Source organism: Nicotiana sylvestris, chromosome 10 (assembly GCF_000393655.2).
Source record: "Nicotiana sylvestris chromosome 10, ASM39365v2, whole genome shotgun sequence".
Taxonomy (NCBI): Eukaryota; Viridiplantae; Streptophyta; class Magnoliopsida; order Solanales; family Solanaceae; genus Nicotiana; species Nicotiana sylvestris.
In genome coordinates, this window is record NC_091066.1 from 39,322,229 (window position 1) to 39,334,044 (window position 11,816).

Sequence of the window (11,816 nt, forward strand, 5' to 3'; positions counted from 1 at the left end):
GTTCATTATTGACATCTCCACTCAAAAATGGCAGGTTGGAAAACAAGCATGCTTAACATGACTGGAAGGACCACTCTGGCAAAAGCATCCCTAAACTCAATCCTAAATCATGTCATGCAATACATCAAGCTGCCAGCAAAAACAACCAAAGAAATTGATAAAGTTTAGAGGACTTCATCTAGGGCACTATTGCTATTAAAAAGAAAATGCACATGATATCTTGGGACACAGTCACAAAGCCTAAGGATATGGAGGGTTGGGGATCCAGAAAGCTGAATTCAAAAATAAAGCCCAGCACTCAGGCCTTGCTTGGAGGCTATACCAAAACCCCACAACCCTTTGGGCAAAAACTCTTATTGCAAAACACTGCAATTGGAGGAAACCTCCCAAAAAATCCAAGTCCCATACCTGGAAATGCATCCTAAAAGGATGGAAAACATGCATGCAAGAAAAAAGATGGGTAGTTCATTCAGGAAATAGAGTTAGCTTTTTTAATGACCCTTGGATAAACAACCTCTCTGCTATAAGGTCCCTTATGGTCCTCTGACAAGAGAAGATATGTCCAAAACAGTTGCAAATGCTCACCAAAATGGAATTTGGGATCTCTCTACTCTCTCCCCCACCATCCCCCAAAATATCCAAAATTCCATCTACAACACTTTCATTCCATCCAACCCAGTTAAAGAAGATAGAATGATATGGGGAGCCACACCAAATGGTCTCTACTCCACAAAATATGTCTACTCAATACTGGACCAAGGGCAGGAAACCATGACCCATAATTTTGCATGGATCTGGAAACTGAAAGTACCCAAAAAAATCCAATCCTTCTTCTGGTTACTTTTCCATCAAAAGGCTCCCCACTGGAGCCTATCTCCATTATGTTGGGGTACAATCAAACCACATTTGCCATCTATGCAGCCAGGCCAATGAAATATCAGCACACATCTTCTTTGAATGTATCAATTCACACATCTTCTGGAAAGACATCATCTCCCTAAGCACTAGGGAAACCAATGTTCCTGTTCCTACTTTCACTACCAGAGATTGGCCAACCACTTGAGCATCTCTCAAGAAAAAAGCTTACAACAGCATCATTACTTAGGAAGAGCTTCTCCCTTTCTGCTTTTGGCAAATTTGGCTAACAAGGAATAACAACCTTTTCAATAAAAGAAAAGATAGGGCAGACTCAAAATGTGCAATAGCTAAGGCCACTGAATATATTACAATGATGTTGGATAAAGAACCCAAAAACAAAAATAATATCTGGGTAAAATGGGAGCCACCAAACAACAACTCCTACAAGCTCAACACTGATGGAGCTGCAACAGGGAATCCTGGAAAGGGAGGGCTGGGGGAGTCTTCAGAAATGCAAGTGAAAACTGGATACTGGGCTACATGGGCTCAATCCAATACACCACTAACACTCAAGCAGAACTACTAGCTCTCCTAAAAGGACTACAAATTGCAGAAGAAAGACAGTTCATACCTTTGGAAATAAACATTGATTCAATAGAGGTAATTAGAATGCTAATCAATGGAAACCTCCATTTTGACTCACTTATTCATGAATGTAGGTCAATCGTCCAAAGACTAGGCACCGTGGTAGTGAAGCACAGTTACAGGAAGACCAACAAAGTTGCTGACATGCTAACGAAGGAAGGGGCAAGAAAAGAATTTGAAGATGTTTTTGTAACAACAGTTCCTCTGGTATTTGTCAATCATATATTTTGGGCAGACATTGCAGGAACTGTGTTTGAAAGGAAAACAATAGATTGTAATATTGCTAACAATAGCATTCTAGAGGGGGTATCATGTACCCACCCATAAACCCTCTTTTTGTACACCCTAACGGGTAGTTTATTTTTAGTTATAATATGCATCCGCTTAACCAAAACAAAAGTTGAAATCCATTTCAACTTAATTATTTGAAACATTTCATAAAGAAACAACTGTTATAAATTAGATATTGCCTATTTATTCATATGATAAAGTAACCGTTCTTGATGGAAGAACAATATAAAAGTGAAGACATTGATATGGGTCCCTAAGCACAAAAATCTTTAATCTCCATACCATCCAAGAGTGAGGTTTTGCATGCTTAGAAGACTTACCGGAAAAGGCTTGTTGGAGTAGAAAAATCGACTCCAATTCTGACACCGACTTCGCCAATGGCTGGAGGTATGCCAATCCTCTTATTTCCGCTGTGAATTTTCTCTTTGTAATTGCTTAAACTGATACCAAATTGTAGGTATCGATCAATAGAACAGTAACTAAGCAAAGGAGAAGAAGAGAAGGAAGGAAGAAGAAGAAGAAGAAGAGAGAACAGAGGATGGGAGAAATCAGAAGTTCCTTAGCATTCAAAAACGTGTCTTTCCCCTTACAATTCTCCTATTTATATAGATAATACAAGGAATTCAAATAAAATTCAAAAGAAGAGCAAAATAGCTGAAAATGCCACTAACTAACTTTCCCGCCATTATTTATTTTGAATTTTTGGCACAACAAATGCATGTTGAGCCTAACTACTGGTCTACATGGAATCTTAGCTGGCATCTGAGCTGGTATTAGGCCCCTTAGTAGCTGAAATATGTGTATCAATACCCCCTCGATGAACAACAGCCTTGTCCTCAAGGATGAACTGTGGAAACCCGGTGTGCAAATCTGAAGCAAACTCCCAAGTGGCTTGAGCTGTATCTAAATCTTTCTATTTGATTAAGCACTGAGCGACAACCTTATTTCCCTTCTTGATGATTTGTCTTGCCAATACTGCTTCAGTAGAAGGGCATAAAAGACTAGCCAAATCCAAAACATAAGGATGAACAATAAGGGAATGCAGGGTGTAACAGAATTTGAGTTGGGAAATATGAAATGTTAGGTGAAGATGGACCTCAGGAGAGAAGAGAAGTTTATAGGCAATAGCTCCCACCCTTTCTACAATAGGGTATGGACCAAAATATTTGGATGTCAACTTGTGATAGGGGGAAAGTGAGAGTGTGGATTGTCTATAAGGCTGGAGTTTAACAAACACCCAATCTCCCACCTTAAAGACTCGATCAGACCTGTGACTATTAGCCTGTGCTTTCATCCTTTGTTGAGCTCTGACCAAATGAAATTTGGCTAGCTGAAGTTTAAATTCCCTGTCCAACAAAATATTTTCAACAACATCAATAGAGGAATTATCAGGGAGGTAAGGTAGATGTATAGGAGGAGGGTAACCATAAAGAATTTCAAAAGGAGTGGTTTGAATAGTAGAATGAGGGCTAGAATTGTACCACCATTCAGTTATAGATAAGAAGGAACACCAATCAGTAGGAGAATCACAAAAACATCTTAAATAGGTTTCCAAATACCTATTGAACACCTCACTTTGACCATCAGTATGTAGATGACATGCTGTTGAAGTTTGGATGGTAACACCTTGAACTGATAAAAATTACTTCCAAAAGGAACTGATAAAGATAGGATCCCTGTCACTTGTGATAGAGGCTGGGAAACCATGAAGTTTAAAGATGGTATCCATGAACACAGGTGCAAGAGATTGAGCAGTGTAAGGGTGAGCAAGGGCAATAAAGTGCCAATATTTGATGAGTCTATCAACAATTACCCAAATGACAGTCTTACCTCTAGATTTAGGTAAGCCTTCTATGAAATCCATATTAATGTCAGTCCAAGGTATAACAGGTATAGGCAAAGGTTATAGGAACCCTGGATAGGCAAAAGTGTCATATTTGTTCCTTTGGCAAGTATCACAGCTATGAAAAAAATCTAAGATGTCTTTTCTTATTCCCTTCTAATAGAAGTAAGCCATCACCTTTCTGGTAGTAACATCAACACAGAATGGCCTCTAGAAGAAGTGGAATGCCATAAAGTTAAGATCTTCTTCCGTAGGGTGTTATCATTCCCCACCACATGTTTTCCTTTTTCTCCTTAACCGATCATTGATCCAAGTAATGTATTTTTGTGGTGTCTGTACTAAAGATGCAATGAGAGCTTTAAGCTCAGGGTCATTTTCCCAACTATCTGAAATAGCTTGCCATAAATCAGCCTAAACAGATGATACCATCAAGGCCATCAATTCGGCACCATCCACTCTTGAGAGTGAATCTGTAGCAACATTCTCCTTCCCTTTTTTGTATTGAATTTTAAAATCAAAAGGAAGTAACTTAGCTAACCATTTAAGTTGTGAATCAGTGTGTAATTTTTGCTCCAATAAGTACTTCAAGGCCTTTTGGTCAGTCTTCACAATAAAGTGCTGGCCAAACAAGTAATGAGATGATTTAGTGACAGCAAAAACTAGAGCAAGCAATTCTCTTTCATAGACAGATAAAGCAACATGTCTGGGAGCCAAAAGGCTATAGGATGACCAAGCTGCATCAGAATAGTTCCAATTCCAGTGCCACTTGCATCTGTCTCCACCACAAAAGGAATAGAATAATCAGGCAAAGTTAAGACAGGTGCAGTTGTGAGAGCCAACTTCAGTTCATCAAAGGCTTGAGCAGCAGCTATAGACCACTTGAAATTATCCTTCCTTAAAAGCTCAGTTAATAGTCGACTAATACGACCATAACCTTTAATGAATTTCTTGTGATACCCTGCAAACCCAAGGAAACCCCTTAGTTGTTTGATTTTAATAGGAGTAAGCCATTATTGAACTACACTGATATTCTTAGGATTTGTAGAAACTCCTTCACTATAGATGAAATTCCCTAGATATTCCACCTTGGATACTCCAAAAACACACTTAGAATGTTTGGCTAAAAGACTGTTATGAACCATGATGTTAAAAACCTGTTGTAAGTGAGAAACATGGTCATGTAAACTCTTACTATATATTAAGATGTCATCAAAGAAGACTCGGACAAATTTCCTCAAAAATGGTTGAAATAAGTAGTTTATAAGAAACTGGAAAGTAGAAAGAGCATTGGCCAAGCCAAAGGACATAACCAAATACTCATAATGACCAATATGAGTTTTGAAGGCTGTTTTAGGTATGGCAGCCAGTACCATTCTTATCTGATGATAACCTGATCGAAGATCAATTTTAGAAAATATCACTGCCCTTGCTAACTCATCCAATAGATCATCTATAATAGGAATAGGGAACTTATCCTTGACAGTGCATGATTCAGTTCCCTATAATCCACACATAGCCTCCAGGTTCCATCCTTCTTACCACTAATACCACTGGGGATGCAAAAGGATTGTTGTTGTATTGGATCATACCCTGCTGCAATATGTCTTTAACCAACTTCTCAATAATATCCTTCTTCAGAGAAAAGTACTTGTAAGGTCTAATATTAATAGGTTTAGTTCCAGGCTATAAGGGACTACTGTGATCAAATATACCTCTCTATGGAGGTAAAGTTGTTGGCTCTGTAAACACCTGTTGGTACTGGTTGAGAAGGTCATCAATAATATCAGGAACATGAATCTCTTTGGACAAATGCATTGCATTAAATTGATTCCATGTTGGTAACTCAGGTTCAACAACTAAAACTTGTAGCATGAAGAGCTGAACCTGCTCTCCTTTCATTTTGTTGATAGCCTTGGTGCTGGACAACTTGAATTATTCAAAGACACCCTTCAAGAAGTGGAACTTGCCTTGATAAGTAAAGGACATAGTTAAGTCAACGTAATCCATAGTGACTGGTCCCAGTGTCTTCATCCACAAGGCTCCTAAAACTAGATCATATCTCCCAACTGGAAAGACTATAAGGTCTGAAGAATAAGATGTACCCTACAATATCCATTAAAAATCCCTTACTACTCCAGATATAGCCTCCATAGAATTGTTACCAAGACTAACATATCCAACCTTAGTAGGAGAGATGTCACAACTAAGTCTTTTAGCAGACTCACAATCTATAAAGTTGTGAGTACTTCCCCCTTCCAATAGAATTTGTAATGGCCTTTTGTTATTGTACCGAGTCACATGTATTGTTTGAGCACCTTGTATTCCACTCAGTACATATAAGGAATCATTGGAGGGTCACCTTCATTAATAGACCAGTCTTCATTGGTGGCATCACCTTCTGCCCTTGGTGTTGCTTTCTCTGAACATTCATCATCTATATACTCTAAGTCCAATACAAACAATTGCTTTGGAAGTGTACATTTATGGCCAGGTGAATATTTCTCATCACAGAAGTAACATAAGCCTGGGCTCTCATAGCTTGCATTTCAGCATGAGAGATTGTCCTCCTATTCTTAGGAACAACTAGAGCTCGAGGAAAAGGTAAAGCTAACTTAGTGGTTGGAGCAGAACTGGTAGGGTGTGGTCTGGCTAGTGAAGAATCATAGTCAGGTCACCTCAAAGCAAAGGAAGACTGTCCACTAGAATTGGACCTATGTGCTCGAGCATTAGTAGCCAAAGTAGTCTCTGTTAGCCTAGCTAGTCTATATGTTTTAGATAGAGTCTGAGGTTCATGCATCTTCACAGAATTCACTAATTCCTCCTTGAGTCCTCCTAGGAAATAAGAGATAGCTTGGCTCACAGACAAATCGCATTGAGCTAAGAGTCTAGCAAACTGAAATTCCCTCACCGAACCAGTTTGTCTCAATTGTTTGAGCTCTAACATTGGATCAGAGAACTCCTCACTAAATGTTTCAACCAAGGCAGCTAAGTATTCATCCCAGTCAGGCATTTCAAGTGATTCACGACATTTCATATAAGAATGATGTCATTCTAGGGCCTCATCATCTAAGTTCATTGCAACTAAACTCACTTTTTGATTAAGAGGAATCTTATTAATAGAGTAGTATTGCTCGATCCAGTACAACTAATTCTTTAAATTTACCCCATTGAAATGAGGAAAAAGCAAATTATGGCTTCGATTTGTGTTAACACAATAAGGATTTGGACCTAAGATTCCTTGACCTGATTGGAGCACCTTATCCCTAGCATTCAAAGTAGATGCATTGTCCTTCGATTGCTGATTCAGTTGCCAACTTTTAAATTTTTGAGAGAACTTACCATATGAAGCAACCCAGCATGTCGTTTGTCTATGTCATCTCATAATTCCTACTGCTTTTGAGCTAATTCTTCCCTGAGATCTATGTGATGTGCCGCCAGATCTTCATATTGCTCCTGCAAATTAGCAGGTTGAGCTCTTGTCACCACATCAATAGCTCTATGCGGTCCCATTATCTACAGGCTCTGATATCAATTGATACCAAATTGTAGGTATCGATCAGTAGAACAGTAACTAAGCGAACGAGAAGAAGAGAAGGAAGGAAGAAGAAGAAAAAGGAGAGAGAACAGAGGATGGGAGAAATCAGAAGTTCCTTAGCATTCAAAAACGTGTCTTTCCCTTACAATTCTCCTATTTATATAGCTAATACAAGGAATTCAAATGAAGTTCAAAAGAAGAGAAATATAGCTGAAAATGCCACTAACTAACTTTCCCGCCATTTGATTTTGAATTTTTGGCACAATAAATGCATGCTATAAGCCTAACTGCTGGTCTACATGGCATCTTAGCTGGCATCTGAGCTGGCATTAGGGCCTTTAGTAACTGAAATATGTGTATCATAGGCATTCTTTAGATTGTATGGAATGTCTTATAGATGGTATCAGGGCAATTTTAACTGTTGCCTTGTGATTTTCGGAGTTTGCATAGATGTTCAAAAATGGCATAATGATTTTCGTATATGTAATCTTACAACTTTTGATGCAAAATAATGTTAGAAATCATAAGGAAATTGATTTTCTAACATAATATGTAGTTTTAAATATAATTTTATTTCTTGAATGATGAAAATTTGATAGATCTGCAAACGAGTTTGTGATCGGGTCGAAGAGACCCGACTAAAGGTTGAAGACGGCTTATCTTTGATTCACCCAAAAAAAATGTTATCTTTAATCTAAACATTCATTTCTGTGATCTATGAAGTTGTTGAGATCTTACCTGTAATGAGTTAAGTATCACCTAAATAGTTGATGTGAATGGCGTTTCTTTTCTATCAACATATTGCTTATGAGGTCACTAGTAGAATTATTTTCGTGTGGTATTACGTTGATTGGATTGTGTATGTGTTGTTAGGATTGGTTTTTGGGATTTCTCTGACAGGTGAATAGGCCTAATTACAAAGGAAACTTTGGCAAAATTTTTGGAAAATTTGGGAGTTAGAGATGTATGAGAAAAGAGATAAGTTATGCTAAGAGTTTGAGGGTCAACTCTACTTCTCATTCGAGGACTATTAATATGATGGATACCAATTGGATATGATAATAGGTGTACGAGGCATATTAGAAGAGATATGGGGTCTAAGGAAAGTCCTAAGTCTAAGCCAAGTTGGAAAATTTCATATTAGACTAAAGTTGCAAATGAGTACGCACAAGACCTCACTTTGGACGAACATATATACTTATATATAAGGAGTTGTGTGATGAACAACCTATCAAATTAAAGCACTTTGAGTCTAGTTTCCAACGCATCAAACCGTTTGTAATTTGGAGGTGCATACTGAAAGTGATGACCATTTTACTGGACCTGTATCAGATGCGCGCCCAGGTGCGTGACGGCCGCGCATATTCAAAAGTTTCTTCCTTGTGAGCACGGCCTGAGCGCGACCCCGCTAGTAAAATCGCACTGGACAGTTCATAAACTGAAAATTCCGAAATATTTCTCATTTTTAGTCAATCAAGCACGGATTTGGGCGATTCCAAAGGTTTTTTTCACGATTTCGACTTGAGTAAGTGTTCTATATCCGGAAGTGATTTGATTTCATGAATCTATATCAATATTCATCGTTTATTTCGGATTTGGATGAAAGAAATTCTAGTTTTTGTAAAACTTTCCAAAAATGAAAATTTAGGATTTGAAGGTCCATTTGACATCGGAATTCGATAATTTTTGTATTGTTGAACTCGTATCGGAATAGGTTGTCGGATTTTATGAATTTCATCGGATTCCGAGACGTGTCCCCACGGACAATTTTTGAGCTAAATTTCGGATTTTAATCCTGAAAATTTGTAAATTCATATAGAATTAGTTCCTACGATTCGTGTTGAGTATTTTGAATTTGTTTATGACTAGATTTTAGAATTTCGGGCACGAATTCACGAGGCAAAGGCTTGTTGGAATTTTGAATTAGTTGCAAAGTGAGGTAAGTGGCTTGTCTAACTTTGTGTGGGGGACCTTCCCCTTAGAATTGATATTTTTGGTAATTGAAGTGCCTTGTACGTGAGGTGACGAGTGCGTACTTGTGTTGATTGTTGGAAATCCGGTTTTCATTAAGTAATTATTAGTATGTTTCTTTTCCTGTTTTATTACTTGTACTAGTAAGCCTGTTGTTAGCTTAGGAAAGCATGTCTAAGTGATTTAATTGATCTAATTGTTCAACCTGCTTACCTGAATTTTGTGCAGCATGCTAGGCTAGAATCACTTGTTTGCCTTAATATGAAATTGGTCATTTCTGTATAATTTCCTATGTTGCTACGTACTTATTTTGGGACTACGTATGTGGGGTTCCGGTAGCTCCCCCTTGTCTGTTTATTTTGGGACTACAGATTCCGATAGATCCCCCTGCACAGTTATATGGAACTACGGGAATGCACCCTGTAGATTCCCCCAGTACTAAGTATTTACATTTAGGACTACGTAATGGGATTCCGGTAGATCCCCACGCACTATGAGTTAAATTACGGGACGGTATCCCGGAAGACTTATCGGATATGTGTATCTGGGATTATAGGATGGTATCCTGGAAGATCCCCGATTTGTTATTATTGATGCTGAGCTATATTTCCTTCCTTATTTACCTTGCTTCCGTATAGTTGTTGTTGTCCTGTATATCCTGTGTTATTTTCACTGTTGTACTTACTTATACTATTCTATTCTATATTGTTGAACTTCATAATTTTGTTTAACCTCAGTAGGGCCCTAACCTTCCTCATCACTACCCGTCCGAGGTTAGGCTTGGCACTTACTGAGTACCGTTGCGGTGTACTCATGCCCTTTCTGCACATGTTTTTCATGTGCAGATCCAGGTACCGCTACTCAGGCCTACCATCCTTGAGGGAGGCGACTGCTCTAGAGACTTTAAGGTACATCTGCCGCGTCCGCAGACCAAGGAGTCCATTTCTATTCTAGCTGCTAAACATTGCCCTTATGTATTTTCTTTCTTGTTAGATATTCTGGAGTTAGACTATTAGATATTCCAAAGGCTTGTGTTTCCGTGAGTTTCTAGATTTTGGGATAGTGTACTTGGTTTTGAGAATGTTGTGATGTATATGCCGAGCGACATTATAACTATTGTTTCCATTTAGTTATTTTGGCTTTTGATTATTTCTTCTGCAAGATTCGTTTATGTTCCGCATTTGTTAGGCTTACCTAGTTGTAGAGACTAGGTGCCGTCACGACAGTTCACGGAGGGCGAACTGGGGTCGTGACAAGTTGGTATCAGAGCTCTAGGTTCATAGGAGTCGTGGATTACAAGCTGGTTTATTATAGTCTCGTTGATAGGTACGGAGACGTCTGTACTTATCTACGAGAGGCTATGTAACTGTTAGGAAAATTCCACTTTATTTGATTTCCTTGACGTGCGATATTTTGACATCATAATTCTAAACTTCTGTCTTCTATTCTCTCATAGATGGTGAGGACACGTGCTACCCGAGATGATCAGGCACCCGTACCTTATACTGTAGCCGTTAGAGGCCGGGGCCGGGGTAGAGGCCAAGGATGCACATGTGGTACAACCAGAGCATCTGCGCGAGCTGCCGCTGAGGTACCACCAGTAGTTCAAGCCGGAGTCCAGGCACCTGACACGCCTACTGCTACTACTACTCTAGATCTTCAGGAGACTCTGGCACAGTTCATGAGCATGTACACCACTCTAGCTCAAGCAGGGTTGCTTCCCCTTGCTGCAACTACGTCTCAGGCCGGGGGAGGAGCACAAACTCCTACTGCTCGCACTCCTGAGAAGTAAGTGTATGTTGAACAGGTCCTCGAGATTATTCTCGTACCGCCTGTAGTACCAGTTCAGCCCGAGGATAGGGTTGCGGCTTCCGAGGATGATCAGCTGAGGCTTAAGAGGTTCAAGAAGTACAAGCCTCCTGTATTCAACGGTCTAGCATCGGAGGATGCTCTGGGATTTCTAGATGAGTGTTACCGTATTTTCCATACCATGGTTATATCCGGATCAAGCGGGGTTTCTTTCACTACTTTCCAGCTTCGAGGAGCCGCCTATGAGTGGTGGCGCACCTATGAGTTAGACAGTCCAAACGAGGCTGCTTCACTAACTTGGACTCAGTTTTCAGATCTGTTCTTGAGAGACTATGTTCCTTAGAGCCTCAGGGACGCATGGCGCACAGAGTTTGAGCATTTGTGCTAGGGTGCTATGACTATCTCAGAGTATGCTGTCCGTTACACTAGTTTGGCTAGGCATGCACCAGCCTTGGTTTCTACTGTTTACGAGAGGGTTCGCCGGTTTATTGAGGGCCTTATTCCCAGCATCAGGTCTAGCATGGATCGTGAGTTGGAGATGGATATTAACTATCAACAGGTGGTGAGCATTGCTAGGAGGATTGAGGGTATGCATGCTAAGGAGAGAGAGGAGAGGAAGGCCAAGAGGTCTCGAGAGTCGAGCCATTATTCTTGTGCCCGTACCCCAGCTGCAGGTCATCATAGTAGGGGTTATATGAGTTTCCCTATTCATTCAGCTATTCCAGCAGCCAGTGGTATTCCAGCTCCTCCTAGACCTCAGGAGCCTTATTATACACCTCCGGTATCTAGCGCGCCTCCTATGTGGGGTGCTTTTAGAGATCAGTCCAGCAGACCTAGTCTGAGCTAGTCACAGCCACCACGTCC